Here is an 18,118-nt window from a genome sequence, read left to right as displayed (position 1 = left end):
AAGTAGAACAAGATGATACACCTTCCCAGTACAACCTGAACCCTCCAGCACCTCCTCAAGGTTCCCCTGGGAGGTCGACCCCCACAAATCCTCTCCCTCTGGTTGGAAGCAACCATCGCTGAATTTCCACAACTCTGGTTTCCTGTCTCCATGGCACTGAAAAGTTCTTGGAGCAGGGGTTGCCTTTTACTTTTGTCCCCAACCCACTCCGCTCTCCATACCCACCAGGGCCTTCCGTGGCTTGTGCACCTTTGGGGGATACACAAAATAAAACCTTACTTTAACTGCATGTACATTTCTTATGAAAGGAAAGTAGGTTTGGGGTACCTTTTACAAAAGCAGCGAATGTATGTGGAACAGTTTGAATGTGAACACAGTTGCTAAACGTGTGTGCATAGTGCGTGCTCTGTGGCTGGGTGAGCAGGCAGGAGGCAGAATCCAGGACAGCTGGAACCTGTGAGGCAGAGCACCAATCTCAGGATGGGGAATGAGAAGTCTGTTGGGGGGTCCCCTGTACATGCCCCATGCCAGCTGGCCTCAACACTTGCTGGGTGAGATTCCAAGAGACCCACCAAGAAGAGAGTGAGAGGAGGGCAGAAGTCCACAAACTTGATGATAAATGTTGACTTACAGATTGAGAAACTCAGGACTTCAGTAGAATACCTGCAAATAAAGTTGATAGGGACAGAATGAAGAGACAAAATAGGTGATTAAATAGTTAATCCCACTAGTAGATTGTAGGTAAAAAGAATATGGTTGACCCCTGTAAGTTAATGATTACTGGAGAAAGCAGGTTTGCTTAACCACAAAACCAAGCAGGATTGCTTAACAATTTCTTGCAACAGAAACACGAGACACGCCCCCAAACAACAAAACAATGGTGACATGAGACCCACATCCTACCCAGTGAGCTGAGTGAGTTAGTAGCCCCCGAAACATGTTCTTTGGCCCCTAGGACAAGCTTTTTACACAATGCCCACAAAACAATAAAACAACAGTAGAAAAGGGCCTGCACCCTGCCCAATGGTGTCAACAAGACAGTGACCCCAAACCAAGCTCTGTGCACACAGAAAACATTTATGGGAAGGTGACTTCAAAATGAAAGACCCTGATTGTACTGAGACCTGAAAATGTTTTTCCAAAGTGCTGTGACAGTCCTGGCCTGACCATCTAGGGAGGGACAGGTAAACTCCCCTGCTCCACCCGGGGAGGAACTGATGACAGAAACATGGCGTCTCCTGAGAATGACAGAGTTCTCCTCTCCTCCCCACTTTTCCTGTGTTTAGAAAACTGTGTCCGCTAAGTTATCAGGGCATGGCATTTCTCGTCTGCCTGCTTGTAAGCCTCACAATGTCCTAGTCTAATAAATCACTTCTCATCTACCACTTTGCTCTCACTGTATTCTCCGCAGAGACATAAAGGACTGTGGTACCGGAGCTCTTTAGAACCCCCCCTGAAACGACACCAAGTGGTCTCAAAATCATACCTAGGCACACTACAGTTAAACTGATGAAAACCATAAAGGAAAAAGTCTTGCAAGTATCCAGCCAAGAAAGACAAGTTACTTTCGGGGGAAAAATGGTAAGAATTTCCATTGACTTTTCACCACACAAAAAACAACTGTATAAACTTTTAAAGTGCTGAATTTAAAAAACTCAGCCAAAAACTATATGTCCAACAACAACAACAACAAAAAAAAACTCTAAAAAAAGAGAACAGATAAAGCTATTTCCTGATAAAGTTGAGAGGATCTGTGACGGGCAGGTAGAGACTACAAGAAATGCTTTAGGATATTATTTGGCGGGGGAGGAGTTGGAATTCCCACTTTAGGATGCTCTTGAGGGTGAAAAAAATAATATATCAATAATACATTGGAAACTTGAATGTATGGGAAGGAAAGGATAGCCCTGGAAATAATCAACAAATGGACAAACATAAATTATGCTTTTTTTCTTCTTCCCATAGGTTCCTTAACAGACAACTGACTGTTTAAAGCATGCTTAATAACTGTGTGATGGTTTTAAAATGTATAGAAGTAAATGAGGGACTTCCCTCGTGGTCCAGTGGCTAAGACTCTGTGCTCCCAGTGCAAGGGGGCATGGGTTCGATCCCTGGTCAGGAAGCTAGATCCCACATGCCACAACTAAAATCCGGCACAGCCAAATAAATAAATACTTTTTTAAAAAAAGTAAATGATATGACAATGATAATACAAAGGATGGGATGGATAAAGGACATCACATATCTGTGAGTGTGTTACATTGTGAAATGAGAAATTTCAGGTGTGAGGTGATAAGTGGGAGATGAGAAATGTGTATATGAAGAGGGGTGTGTGTGTGTGTGTGTGTGTGTGTGTGTGTGTGCCCTGTCTTGTGTGACTCTACACCCTCCTGGACTGTAGCCAACCAGGCTCCTCTGTCCATGGGATTTCCCAAGCAAGAATATGCGAGTGGATTGCCATTTCCTTCTCCAGAGGAAGTAAAATGGAATAATATAAAATATTTGTCCAATCCAAAAGGAGGCAGGAAAGGAACAGCAGCAGAAGAAAAATCAGAGGAGACCAACTCAGGGAGGTCCCTGGCGGTCTAGGGGTTAGGACGCGGTGCTTTCACTGCTGGGGCCCACATTCAGTGCCTGGTCAGGGAACTGAGATCCTGCAAGTCTTGCAGCACGACCAAAACTTCAAAAAAAGGAAAGAGATTCAACGCAAACAGCCAATTATCACATGAAAAGATGCTCAACATCCATTAGGTACCAGGGAAATGCAAATTAAAGTGACGACAACATCTCACTGCACATCTACTCAAATAACAAACATAAAAATAAAATGAATGATACCAAACGTAGGCACCAAGGCCAGGTCTCCATGTCTTAATCTGTTCTAACAGAGAAGTGCCGAGACTCTGAAAAGACAGACACTAAAAATTCTTCCTTCATTGCAATGCTGTATCCTGGCCTCACTGCTCAGCCCTTGTTTGGAAGAATTTTCTTTCTGGACAGAGGGAAGGGGAGGTCAAAGTTCTTCCAAACTCTACCAGGCAACACTCCAGCTCACAGGCAGTAAGTGAGCTGTTCTTCCCCTAAGCAGACCTATCAGAGGTCTTATTTTTCACATGGGAATTTAGAAAACGCTTGAATTTAGCACATATTCTGGTCTGGTGATCCCTTTTAGTACTGGTGAAAATGATGCTATTCCTATTAATTGATGTCCACTGAGTGTTTTTGTTTTTTCCCTGGATCCTTTTCTCCTGAGATAGCATTTGCTTTTTTCAAAGGTTGCTGGAACTGGAGCCCAAACAGTCTTTCCTGGTAGCCCATTACGCTGTCTCCAGGTTGCAGATAGCCTGTTCAATTATGTATTGGGATATTGCAGATGCTTCATCTAAAGGGAGGCCTCACAGAGTTTGCTCTGCCCCACCACTCGGGCCCTCACCACAAAGGGCTGCACCACAACCGAAGGCCAGGCAGCAGGTGCTCACAGCAGGTTTATTCCTAGTAGCTGAAAACTGGAAACCACCCAGGTGCCCTTTGATGGGTGACTAGTCTAACAATGTGTGGTCCATTGGCACCGTGGAAGACTATGCAGCAAAAAGACTAAAATGTTGATATACACAACCACCTGGATGGATCTTGATAGAATTATGCAGAATGAAAGAACTCCAGTCCCCAAAGGTTATATATCATATAATTCCATTTCCGGAACTCTCTTGAAATGACAAAACTATAGACCTGGAGAACAGTTTAGTGACTGCTGAGGGTTAAGGAGGGGGGTGGGGTAAGGAGGGAGTGGATATGGCTACAGAAGGGCAGCAGGAGGGACCCTGTGGGCATGCAATGTCCTGCGTCTGGACAGCACTGGTGTGAGCACCCTGCTGTGATGTTGTGCTAGAGTTTTCAAGACACTGCCACTGGCGGAAACTTGGTAAATTTTACCCAGTCCAAGCTTGCACTACATACCACTCGACAAGCCAATAAATCGAAAGACCAGCAGAAAGTCGGCAGACCAAAGACAGGGTGGACTAGCGTCCCAAGGAACCATCTTGCCCAGCTTTATCTTTTTTTTTTTAATATTTACTTATTTATTTGACTGTGCCAGGTCTTAGTTGGGGCACTTGAGATCTTTGATTGTAGTTTCAGCATGTAGGATCTAGTTTCCTGACCAGGGATTGAACCTGCCCCCCACCCCACCTGCATTGGAAGCATGAAGTCTTTCCTAGCCACTGGACCACCAGGGAAGTCTCATTGCCCAGGTTTAGATGCTAGTTTCTTTCACAGAGCAAAATGGGGAGGTGGGGAAGAAAAGATTAAAAAAAAAAAAAAAAGCCCTAAGCTGTAGCAACTATTTCCTCCTTCCAGCCAGACTGCCAGAGGGGATGTGTTTATTTCTTCTTTCCTGCAGCCTTTTACAGGTGATCCTGGTCAGGGTGTTTCCTGTGAGCTGAAAAAAAAGGTATTTCAGTTTAACCTCAGGCATGGGAGGCAGGGCTCCTAGAGTTGGGCTGTTATGTGTACTTCAAGCTATAGACAGCATCCCTTTAGTGACTAACTTGTGGCAAAAGCAATAGAACACACAGGTTAAAGTAAAAGAAAGAGATCCAGCACAGAGTCAGATTGGGTTTTCCCTATTATGTAAAGGGTGTGTGGGACCTGTCTACAACAACATATGAATCAACATGATCTCAAAGTGGAATTTTAATAAACTCACCTGACCTGAAGCCATAACACAGAGAGAACCCAGCCAGTGAACAGTGCCATTTTGTGGCACTCCAGCGCTTCTCACTGCGCTTCCTTCCCTCCCGTGGTGTGCAGGAGCATTGTCGCAGGAGCACTCTGAGGAGCGAGGCAGGGTGGTCCTGACCTCAGGGCAAGTGTTCCCTTGTACTTAATCCAGTCTTCCGTGAAAGGTAGCCTCAGGGGAGCACATGGTCCACAGAGGGAGATAGAAGTAGAAAAGCTATGACAAACCTAGACAGCATGATGAAATGCAGAGACATCCCTCTGTCAACAAAGGTCCATAGAGTCAAAGCTATGGTTCTCCCAGTAGTCATGTACAGATATGAGAGCTGGATCACAAAGAAGGTCAAGTGTCAAAGAATGGATGCTTTTGAATTATGGTGCTAGAGAAGACTCTTGAGAGTCCCTTGGAGGGGACAAGGGAGGTCAAGCAAGGAGGTCAAACCAGGCAATCCTAAAGGAGATCAACCCTGAGTATTCATTGGAAGGACTGATGCTGAAGCCGAAACTACAGTACTTTGACCACCTGATGGGAAGAGCTGACTCATTGGAAAAAAACCCCTGATGCTGGGAAAGATTGAAGGCAGGAGAAGGAGGGGATGATGGAGGATGAGATGGTTGGATGGCATCATCAATTCAATGGACATGAATTTGAGCAACCTCCGTGAGATGGTGAAGGACAGGGGAGCCTGGTGCGCTGCAATCCATGGGTCACAAAGAGTCGGACACAACTTAGCGACTGAACTGAATAGTTATGTGGAGAAATAATCTCCCTCGTGAGTTAGAGAGGAAATGCCATATAAACTTATTTTTTACTAACTTAATAATTTTAAAAAAAAACTTGGGCAGTGGGAAATGAGAGAGGTGCGGGTGTGGGGAAGTGAGCGGCCCAGCACACCTGCATGGTGGTTGCTCTGCTTCAGTGGGTTCTCTGAGATGCCAACTTTTTAAAAAGCAGTTATACCCTTTCATCCTCTGATGCAACAACTCCACTTCTAGATCTCTTTAAAGAAACAGCCTCTCCCAGAACCTTATAGATAAAATTCATGTTGCAGCATTGACGGCCAAAAATTGAAAACAGCAAAAACATCAATGGCTGTTATATAATTTATGTAACAATTACGCTATGTTTATTGATGAACTATTAGGTCACCATCAAAATGGTGTTTAGAAAGGGTTTGTGATAGTCTGGAAAGTGTTAAAATGTTCATTGTTAAAGTGGATTCCCAGATCATAAAACTTCCCCCTTGCCATGATGGTGATTGCTACTTTTCGCTGTTTTTCTCCTCCTTGTTGGAATGGTAACTTTGATGAAGTATGCTGAAGTCAGAGGAATCCATCACCCCCTAACTGGAAAGAATCGTGGAGGTACAGAACTGAGCTAGTTGCGATGAGGCTTGAACAACAGGAAAACTAACAATTAGGCCTGCCTGTCATCTAATCTGAAACCTGCCTATCTTTAGGCCTTTGAATCTTTTCAAAGTCTCTTGAGCAATTTATTTATTATTATTGTTTTTGGCCATACCACATGGCATACAGGATATTACTTCCCTGGCCAGGGATTGAATCCAGGCCCCATGAAGTGGAAGCACAGAGTCTTAACCACTGGACCACCAGGGAAATCTCCCCTGAGCGTTTAAAAATGAATCATCGGGAAGGAGTGATATGATCACAACTACATAAAAGTTAAAAAAAAGAAAATTTATTTTTAAAGAGAGTGACTCTGGAGAAGGAAATGGCAACCCACTCCAGTATTCTTGCCCATGGACAGAGGAGCCTGGCGGGCTACAGTCTAGGGGGTCACAAAGAGTTGGACACAAGTTAGTGACTAAACAACAGGGCCTTCAAAGCATGAAGGAATCTTCATCTTTTATTTCTCAGAACCAAAGTCACAAGATATAAAGACCATTTTTTATGATAAAGGTACAAGGAAGGTACCTACCTGTTGCTTGGGTTGAAGAGTGCAGAAGAGAAGGTGATAGGGCCTCTCATTTCTCATGAGGTGAGCCCTCCTCCTGGGCCGGGGTCATCTCCACCCTCACAGCCTCCCCAGCACCACCATTGAGTGATGTAAGGGACCCCACAATACCGCACTCTGTAACTGTCAGTGCCACACCTGAAAGATCCACCGTCCTGCATGCCACGACTAAGACCAGGTGCAGCCAAGTGAAAGAAATAAAGAAGTATTTTTAAAATTGTCAGTTATGGCAATGGAAATACTTTACTCCCAAACAACCATTCATCAATAATAATAATAATTGATAATATAACACGATGGAGGAAAAACCTGTTTGAACCAACATTTATCATATAAGAGATTGGAAGGAAATGCATCAGAAAGCCAGGGGTGACTGCCTTGGACTAGCGCTGACTGCCTCCCCCTTGGTCTCAGTACCGTTCACTATTACTGTCTCAGTGCAGTAGTTTCCTCATTTGTTTGTACAGGAACAGTATCCTCTCTCCGGGCTTTATTCTGCATACTGTGACTTAAATAATTAGCAATAATGAAATCAAACCTGGCGCTGTGGTTGGCATTTCCGGACATTCTGTTCAGCGCTCCTATTTTTAGCTCTGCTGCCTTTTTCCTTGGCTTTCTGACAGCCTGGATTCTTGCTCTCCCCTTTCAAGCTGAAGTTATCCCCCGAGAGGCCTTTCTATGCCCAAACCGCCTGTCCTTCACCTGGGGTCCTGCCAGATGGGTTGGGGGTGGGGCAGGGGCAGAAGCGACCACCCTGCAGGCGGCCCTCATATGTCCTCCATCCACCTGCTTGGGCTGTTTTTCTAGCCCAAGTGACCGCCTTCCCTGGGGGGGCAGAAGCTAGGGCAGGCCTAGTGCCTCTGATGTCAGCACCTGGCACATCTGATATCCGATTCAGGGGCAGAAGAGAGTGATATGGGCTGAGCCACCCAGAATGCCGACTTCTAAAGGCCCCAGAGTTCCGTGGGCACAAATGGGAAGGTGGGGTGGTCAGCTAATCCCGATCTTATGTGTCTCTTCCCCCAACTGTTCAGTCCTGCGTGGTGACCCAGACTCCAGCAGACACGCAGGGTACCCCAGACCCCATGCCGGCAGTTCGCTCTGATCAGCTGCTGCTAGGCGGCCAGGCACTGGCAGGGTCCCACCTCCAGGACCCACTGGGGGCTCCGAAGCAGGCAGGTAGGATGTGGTGGGGCATGGACCTCACTGGGCTCTCCCTCAGTGAGTGGTGGGATCACACCCCAGAGTGTGGGGTGCACAGAGGGCCCGCGGAGACAACCAGTTCAGTGACGGTCACTGTCGCACTCCTTGTCCTCCCCCACCTCACCCTCCCTGACATCCTTCCTCCCCTTTTTGAGACCGACAAAAAATCCCATCTGCACCCAAGTCTTGCACACACCTGTCCTAAGACGCGGCCTGATCGGTATCACAAAGGAGGTATGCTGCCCTCAAAACACACCCACGGCCTGGCCCCTAAAATTCAGTGACTCACTGATTACATAAATGCTATATGTTTAGTATGCTGACCAGGAACTTGGCTAGCTCAGAAAATCACACATAATAAATGCTTTCTTTTTTAACTTTACTTTCCAGGGGGAGGAGGGGGGTCACACCAAGTGGCAAGTCAGATCTTAGTTCCCCTACCAGGCCCCCTGCAGGGGAAGCGAGGATTCCTAACCACTGGACTGCCAGGGAAGTCCCCGAATGCTTTGTTTTGAGCATCAAGAGTGTTTGAGTCAGTCAGTCAGTTCAGTCGCTCAGTCATGTCTGACTCTTTGTGACCCCATGAACCACAGTACGCCAGGCCTCCCTGTCCAACACCAACTCCCGGAGTCCACCCAAACCCATGTCCATTGTGTTGGTGATGCCATCCAACCATCTCATCCTCTATCATCCCCTTCTCCTGCCTTCAATCTTTCCCAGCATCAGGGTCTTTTCCAGTGAGTCAGTTCTCCGCATCAGGTGGTCAAAGGATTCGAGTTTCAGCTTCAACATCAGTCCTTCCAATGATCACCCAGAACTGCTCTCCTTTAGGATGGACTAGTTGGATCTCCTTGCAGTCCAAGGGACTCTCAAGAGTCTTCTCCAACAACCACAGTTCAAAAGCATCAATTCTTCGGTGCTCAGCTTTCTTTATAGTCCAACTCTCACATCCACACATGACTGCTGGAAAAACGATAACCTTGACTAGATGGACCTTTGTTGGCAAAGTAATGTCTCTGCTTTTTAGTATGCTGTCTAGGTTGGTCATAACTTTCCTTCCAAGGAGTAAGTGTCTTTTAATTTCATGGCTGCAATCACCGTATGCAGTGATTTTGGAGCCCAGAAAAATAAAGTCTGTCACTGTTTCCACTGTTTCCCCATCTATTTGCCATGAAGTGATGGAACCGGATGCCATGATCTTAGTTTTCTGAATGTTGAGCTTTAAGCCAACTTTTTCACTCTCCTCTTTCACTTTCTACTTATTAAATAGGAAACCCACTTTCTCCCTGAATCTTTTAACAAATGTTTGAGGACCATGACCCTGAAGGAGGCCTGACTGCCCCGAGGCCTCGGCCAGCTGTCACTGACTGGCCAGGCCAGGAGCCCCAGACTAAAACTGACAGAAGCAACTGAGCTGGGCCCACCTGATACAGGTGGCAAGCTTGCCAGCGTCTCTCTGCCCTGTTCTGGCCGCAGCTGGCACAGAGGCCCCAGGTGAGTAAGGGGCTCGCCACTGTCTCTGGTCTGGGCCCCAAGACTGCTTCTCCAGGCCCAGCAGCCCCTCTGGCCCCAGGCTCCTTCTCGCCCCTACCCTCCCTTCACAGAGAGTTCTACAGACTCGGGCAGCCTGACAAGATGGCAAGGGTGGGGGCAAGATATGCCATCCTCCCAGAAAGCTCAGACCGAGAGTGTTTTCTTTGAGGCCACTGTGTGGAGGAAAGGAATAGAAGTTTAAGACACAGCCTCGTGCCAGGAGACACAGAGAGAAAGCTGGCCCTTTGGTAAGAGGGGCCTTTACTCTCCTCTGTATCCATAGCAGAACCAGCACTAAAGAAATTACACTCACAACCCAACAAGATGACCAGAAAGTGGAACTGAGGGAGACGTTGCCGGTGCCATCTCAGGGACGGCACCACCTCTCCACGTGGCCCTGGAACATTCTTAGACATGACAACACGATGAGCCACAGAGAGATTCAATGATTTCCAAACTATAGGAAAAGATGAGATTTTCTAATCATAATGCAATAATACCAGAGATTGATGGGTTTCCCAGGTGGCATTAGTGGTAAAGGACCTGCCTGCCAATGCAGGAGACGTTAAGAGACATGAGTCTGATCCCTGGGTTGGGAAGATCCCCTGGAGGAGGAAATGGCTACCCATGCCAGTATTCTTGCCTGGGAATCCCACGGACACAGGAGCCTGGGGGGCCTGCAATCCATGGGGTCACAAAGAGTCAGACACAACTGAAGCACCTTAGCACACACACACCAGAAATTGATAACAAAATAAGGAAACAGAAACCACAGCAACTGCTGCACACCAGCCTTCCTCCAGCAGCTGTCGCTAACTGCTGTAACTTCCTGGAGGGTCCTGGGCCGACGGGCCCCTCTCTCTCCAAATTCTTCATCAGCCAGTTTGCTCAGGACTCACTTCCACAAGTGGAGGTTCAGCCCTGGGCCGCCAGGCTCTTAAAGCTCCCTCGGGACAGCCGTCCTGAGAACACAGGTGCTGGGAGGCCATGCACGTTGGGAAGAAAGCCAACTGACACCCAGGGCCTGTCACGGCCTCTGCCGTGGATGCTGCCAGGCCAGGCGTGCTCAGGCCCAGCCGCCCTCCAGCCTGGGCAGGCTGCACAGACAATGTACTGGCGCTGACCTCATCAAGCTGCAGAGCCGGTCAGCACGGCATGCGTATGGGTAAACAACTGACTCTGCTTTAGGGCACTGTTAGCAGGGTCCTGATCATTTGCAGCTAATGCCACAAGTCACGGACCCTGGAGAGGAATAACTAAGTACTCAGACAAAGTGCTACCCACTGGGCTTGAGTGCAGAGCCTGGCTCACCGGTGCCCCGAGGTGACATAAGGGTACTCCGGGCCATGCTGGTCACTGCAAAGTCCTGCAAGAGAGGCTGGACTCAGATCAGAGGGGCCTTCAGATCTGAAGGCAGAGACAGCACTTCCTGGGACGATCCTCCCTCCTGGCTGGGGAGCTGCAGCCCAAATCCATAATCTGGTGCCTTGCTGGGTTGCCAGAACCAGATCCTGCAGCCTGAGCAAGGCTGGGACACGCTGGGAGCCGTGGGGGTGGGGGGACAGGAAACCCACCCATGGGGGTTATTGATGCTCTGGTGCCTTTGCGTGGGAAATGGGCCACACAGCAGCCTCGGCCCTCACAGCCTGAGGTCTGTCCTGGTGCCATGAACACGTGCAGTCTCTGAACCCGCTGGGCAGACAACCATGAGACAAGAGAAGCTGGTGACAAAACTCGGGGCAGCAGTATTTGCCCCAGGAGGGGTGAATGGGGGTCAAAGGGAAGGTGGACGGGAGGTGAAGTTGATGCTGGTTCCAGGGCCCCTGGGGCCCTGGGGGAGAGACTCAGGATCAATCTTCCCAATACTACCCAGGACCTGGCCGGAGCCGAGGTCATGCATTTTTAAGTGGCCATTAGTCTAGGCCACTCTCTAAGTGAGTTGTGTGGCCACAGAGGCTCCAGCCAGATGGCAGAAAGGCCCTGGGGTGGCTACAGAAGGTGGTGACCCCTCCACCCACGAAAGCCTGCAGGCAGGGTCCTGGCGTGCCCACCAAGAGCTGGCTACTGTGCTCATCCTTGCTCTGGCTGTGTCCCCAGATGACCCCTCAATCTTCGCTGGAAAGTCAGAGGATCGCTGGGCCAGTTGAGTCCCCCAGATGAATTCAACTTCAGTCCCTCAACTAACAAGTCTCACTTCCTGTACATTTGTTAATTCTTTTTTTTCCTCTTTCTTTTTTATGTTTTAAATTATGATAACATTTACAGGAGACTTGGAAAATACAGAACAAAGTTACACATGGCTCCACTATATATTGTTACATTTGTTCATTCTTAATTCTGCATTTTTAAAGTAAATGAAACCACCTGTTGCTTAGTCTTGGGGTCCTCAATTCCCCTTGACTGAACCCAGCATTAGTTATGAGATAGTTCCCTGAATTAAATGACCATGGTTCCAGCGCCCTGACCTGTGCCCTCAGCAAGGGTCTGTTTCTCTCCCTGGACCCCGAGTCACTGGTAAGCAGCCTGTCCTGAATTGGACCCAGGATCTGTCCATGAGCAGGTGACTGACCCTGGGAGACAAAAGGGCTTGTGTCCGAGGCCATGGGACTTTCAGGATAGTCTCAGGATCACTGGGATGGCCAGTCACACAAAGGAGGCAGAGCCACAGGCATTCTGGCCATGGACCTGGCCACGTGACAAGTTTACTGTGCTGAGGACTAGGCACGGGGTGCGGATGGGACCCTGAGACCTGGGAGGGAAAATCTTACTAGACCAAGCCCGCAAACCTTGAACTAACTCCCCCCAACTCTGGGCCGGCAGAGCAGCCTCCCTCTCGCTTACAAGGGGAGCATCCCCCTTTCCCTGGAGACCTACAGGGGCCCCACCCGAGTCAGGTGTCACAGGGGACACCAGTCCCTCATTCCAGAACAGTCAGGAGAGAGCCAGGCCTGAGCCTGGCCTGAGCAAAGGAACATGGGCTCTGTTCACTTTAGTGCAGGGTCTGGATCCTAAGAGGTCTTCCCAGGTGGTGCTAGTGGTAAAGAACCCGCTTGCCAATGCAAAAGATGTAAGAGATGCAGGTCAGATCCCTGGGTGGGGAAGATCCCCTGGAGGAGGGCATAACAACCCACTCCAGTATTCTTGCCTGGAGAATCCCATGGACAGAGGAGCCTGGGGACTAAGTTCATGGGGTAGGGTTGCATAGAATCAGATATGACTGAAGTGACTTAGCATGACTGGCTCCTAGGAAGGCATGGTCTTTGGGGGACTGAATGGTGGGGGGCAGATGGTGGTGCAGAGTGTAAGGCCAGGCAAGGAAGAGAGTGTGAGCATGGGCGCTGAGCCCCAGAACTCGGGACCTCTGATGCACTGGGCGGGTGTCTGGGTGACCCTGATGAGCTGTGAATGGGCCAGAAGTGGGGTGTGGCCACGGTGACTCCCTGTAACCCATGGAGATGCCAGCACTGCCTGGCCAGGGTGTGGAGGAGGGGTGGGATGCTCAGGGGGTGGAGACTTGGAGCAGATGCACCTGTGTGGTCAGAGAGTCCTCCCTCTGACCAGTGTCCTAGGAAGGCCAGAAGTCCCCCGCTCTCCACTAAGCAGAGGCCAGGCACCAGCGTGGCCACCACCACTGCACAGGCGCTCCGGCGGCCACACTCCACGGCCAGTGTCATAGTCCAGGATGCGGACGCCAAGCTGGGCTCCCCGGGGGTAGCGGGAAGGGCCCCCCTGGGTTGTAGTGTGATGCCAGTCATTCTGGCTCAGGGAACTAGACCCTGTTCCGGTTTCTGGGTCCTGGTAGGTCCTGAGGACTCAGCACCGACATCGGGTGTGACTGGAACTGCCCCTCCCGAGCTGGGGCTCTCAAACCACTGTCATACGGTTGGGTGGGTGCAACAGCCTCTGTCCTGGGATGGATATGGGACATTTGGGTTCAAGCCCAGGGATGAGGAAGTTACCCAGACTGTGGTCCAGACCTTTCTGTCACCTCTGTCACCCTGACGCCTCCCCCTCAGTCTCCCTTTGGCCACTTGGGGGTGTCCCCTAAGTCCTAAGATGCTACCAGGGGGGCAGCCTAGATCCGATTCGTGAGTGGCTCAGCCTGAGATGATAGTGCAAAGGAACATACACGCGGCTGCACCCCAGCCCAAACAGGTGGCCCTGAGGGCCCGTGAGCAGAGATTACAGAGGTCATGGTGCCCTGCCTTGGGATGGAGGGACAGGTGGCTCGAGGGCCGGCCACAAGAGGACTTCTGGGCAGCAACGAATGGCCTGGGAGCACCAGATCAGAACCAGAACCAGAACCAGAAGGTCTGGGGGAAAGGCCTTGGTACACTGCCTTAGGGAACGTGGATGGGCCTAAGGGGATGGCCCAAAGTGTGTGCATCTTTGTGTCCCACCTATGTCCACAGAGAACATCCTCACAGAGGACAACAGGTGGCCAGATGGCCCATGGGCAGGTGTCAGCATCTCATTCACCGGCCACTTTCAAGGCGACTCCCACTCCAGCTCTCCAAGGGTGATGTGGCCGAATGTCCAAACTGCCCACAGAAGGCTGTGCTGCTAAGTCTGTGACAAGGGTTCCTTTCTCAAGGAGCTCAACCAGCCAGCTGGGGGCCGACTGGTGACAGGAGACCCCCATCCTCCCTGGAAGGGGCAGACTGGTGACAGGAGACCCCCATCCTCCCTGGAGGGGGCAGACTGGTGACAGGAAACCCCCACCCTCACTGGAGGTGGCAGCGAGTCATCACCACCAGAGGTGATGTCAGCTCCAGCCAGGGGCTTGCTGCCTGGACCCTAGGACCTGAGCCCACACTGTTCTCCAAGGGTCCTTGCAGTGCCCAGTCCATGCTCAGAAGACCTCACACATCACAGCCACAGATGGGGGACTCACGTCTTAGCAGAAGAGCTGTGGCCACAGACACCACCGCTCTGTCACTGGTTCCCCACACTGCTGAGAGCCCAGCCTCAGAAAACCCCTGAGTGGGGCTAAGGCCCAGTGTCCTCAGGGGTGAGGTGTTAACTCCAGGACATGGTCTATGTATTTAGCCAACAGCAGAATGTACAGTAATCTCCCCTCATAATCAGACTTCCCACGGGGAGGGGTGGCATTGGCTCCTCTCCCCATTATTTCCAGAAACCACCTGCAAAATGTGTGCTTCTTATGCCTGCAAACTTAGATCCTGTTGGACTAGTGGCTCTGGTTTTGGGGAAATGTAGGGGATGCTCCACGGGGGATACACTAAGTTCTGCACAGAAATAAAGCTATGGACCCCTCTGGTCACTTTGCACCCCTTATACCAATGTCTTCGTAATCCAAGAAAGGAGGTACCTCCATGGAAAGCTGCTTGGCCCTGACTGTGCTGGGTGAGGAGGAGTATTTCCAGGATTGAAGACTCTTTGGGGCTTAGCCCTTCATGGTTTCGTGCATCCAGGATGTTTCAAGTATTGAAAGAGGATCAAAAGCATGGGGCAGGAACATGATACTATGTGAAAAAGCGGAGGGATGTGCTTTTTTAAAAACATAGTGATAAAAACGTAAAATTTAAAATTAAGACTCAGTGAATGGGCACACTTCCCTGGTGGTCCAGTGGTTAAGAATTGGTCTGCCAATGTAGGGAACCCCAGTTCAATCTCTGGTCCAGGAAGATCCCACATGCCATGGAGCAAAAAAAAAGCTCACGTGCCATAGTTACTGAAGCCCACGCACTCTAGAGCCTGTGCTCAGCAACAAGAGAAGCCACTGCAATGAGAAGCCCTTGCTCACCACAACCAGAGAAAACCTGCATGCAGCAACGAAGACCCAGTGCAACCAAAAGTGAGTAAGTAAATAATTTTAAAAAAAGACTTAATGGACTGTTCGGAGAGCAGATTAGATGTGGCTGCTGAAAGAATGTGCCAACTGGCAGATGGACAGAATTGCCCATGCCATGCAGAGAGACACAGAGGTGGGGCACAGGAAAGAGGGTCTGAGACCTGGGGATGGAAAGGCAGGTACAGCACATACCTGGCTGGAGCTATAGAGGGAACCCAAGAAGGAACAGGGCAAAGACAAAATGTGAAGCACAATGATGGCTGAGAAATTTCTAGAATTGATGAAAGACTGTATTCTCAGAGGTAGGGGGCAAATCAGACCTCAAGCCATATAAAAATAAATTCATGCTCAGACATTCTAGTGCGGCTACAGACAGTGAAGACAAAGAGGAGGAAGGATTTCTGAACAGGCAGAGAGAAAGGCCGAATTCGCAGCCAGGGATGAGGTCTTGTCCACAGACCTCTGAGCAAGGGGAGTGGAAATTGTCTGAAAATACTGAGAGAAAGCAATGATGGCTTGTGTCTAGTCACACAGCCAAACTTCATTTCAAAACCAGGACAAGACAAAGACATTTGCAGAAAAACTAAAGTTGTTTACCACCAACAGACCCACTCGAGGAAGTTCCCAAAAGTTTATTCTGAGAACAATGAGCCTAGCCAGAGGGGTTCTAAGATGGAAGAGGGCTATCAAGCCCAGAAGTTCAGACATGGGGAATCCAAAATGGGAACTCTCTGTGAAAATAGCAATGGTGACATTGGGGGTTAAAATGAGAAAGAATTGCAGGTTCTGGGAAATATTTGAGGGTGGTCGGGAGTTGGGGGCACAGATGTGAACACTGCCCTAGGCACATGCACTGTAGGAAGGAAAGTGAAAAATGTCCATGATCTCAGGGGTCATTACTTTAAGAAAGAATGTTAATGGAAGCAACTTAAATGTCCATCGACAGGTGAATAGATAAAGAAGATGTGGTACATATAAACAATGGGATATTACTCAGCCATTAGAAAGAATGAAACAGTGCCATTTGTAGCAGTATGGGTGAGCCTAGAGATTATCACACCAAGTAAGTCAGAGGAGAAAGACAAATATCATATGATATCACTAATGCGCATGCTAAGTCGCTTCAGCCATGCCCAGCTCTTTGTGACCTCATGGAGTGTAGCCCATAAGCTACACATAGCTGCTCTATCCATGTGATTTTCTAGGCAAGAACACTGGAGCAGGTTGCCACTTCCTCCTCCAGGGGAATCTTCCTGATCCAGGGATCAAACCTATGTCTCCTATGTCTTCTGCACTGGCAGGTGGATTCTTTACCACTAGTGCCACCTGGGAATATAGGTGAAATCTAAAATATGACATAAGTGGGGGACTTCCCTGGGGGTCCAGTGGTTAAGAATATGCCTTGCAATGCAGGGGACAGGGATTTGATCCCTGGTTGGGGAACCAAGATCCCACATGCTGAAGAGCAGCTAAATCTGTGTGACGGAACCGAGGAGCCCCCAACAGAAGGTCCGGCATGAAGCAATCCAGATTCCTCGTGCCACATCTAAGACCTGAAGCAGCCAAATCAATGCAATCAATAAAATTTTAAAATAAAATAAAACACAGCACAAATGGACTTATCTTCGAAACAGAAACAGACTCACACATACAGAGGACAGGCTTGTGGTGGCCAAGGGGTGGGGAGTAGGGGAGAGATGGACTGGAGTTTGAAGCCAGTAGATGATACTATTATATAGAGAACAGATAACAAGATCCTACAGTATAGCACAGGGAACTATTAGGTTGGTACAAAAGTAACTGCAGTTTCAGATTGTGAATTTTAAATCATTACAACTCGGCTCGAACACATCTTTACTAATCAAAATAGGAAACATTCTCAGTTCGTGTATGGCTGAAGCCTAGCTTGAAGGATTTTGGGCATTACCTTGTTAGCATGTGAAATGAGCACAATTCTATGGTAGTTTGAGCAGATGGAAATAAATAAGTATATAGAGGTTTGGTCTGTCTAGTCAAGGATATGGTTTTTCCAGTAGTCATGTATGGATGTGAGAGTTGAACTATAAAGAAAACTGAGCACCGAAGAATTGATGCTTTTGAACTGTGGTGTTGGAGAAGACTCTTGAGAGTCCCTTGGACTGCAAGAAGATCCAACCAGTCTATCCTAAAGGAGATCAGTCCTGGGTGTTCATTGAAAGGACTGATGTTGAAGTTGAAACTCGAATTCTTTGGCCACCTGATGCGGAGAGCTGACTCATTTGAAAAGACCCTGATGCTGGGAAAGATTGAGGGCAGGAGGAGAAGAGGACGACGAAGGATGAGATGGTTGGATGGCACCACCGACTCAATGGACATGGGTTTGTGTGGACTCCGGGAGTTGGTGATGGACAGGGAGGCCTGGAGTGCTGCAGTTCATGGGGTCACAAAGAGTCGGACATGACGAGTGACTGAACTGAACTGAACTGATAGAGGTTTGGAAAAATCAAAGTAGGGTTAGGGCTAGGATTAACTTGATTTAACGCACAAAACAGAAGGATCTAAGTCCAGAATGGGTGGCTGGTACTTACGAGCAGATGTGTATAATCTATAAGGAAAAAAATCGTAAAACTTTATTGCAAGACATGAAAAAGGATTATATGAGAGGAGGAATGGGATGTTCCACACAGGAAGAATCAATATTGGAAATGGCCAGTTCAATTCAGTCACTCATGTCTGACTCTTTGCAACCCCATGAACTGCAGCACACCAGGCTTCCTGTCCCTCACCAACTCCTGGAACTTGCTGAAACTCATGTCCATCGAGTCGGTGATGACATTCAACTGCCTCACCCTCTGTCGCCCCCTTCTCCTCCTGCC

This window comes from Muntiacus reevesi, chromosome 8 (assembly GCF_963930625.1).
Source record: "Muntiacus reevesi chromosome 8, mMunRee1.1, whole genome shotgun sequence".
Lineage (NCBI taxonomy): Eukaryota > Metazoa > Chordata > Mammalia > Artiodactyla > Cervidae > Muntiacus > Muntiacus reevesi.
Note: the sequence above shows the minus strand (reverse complement) of the source record.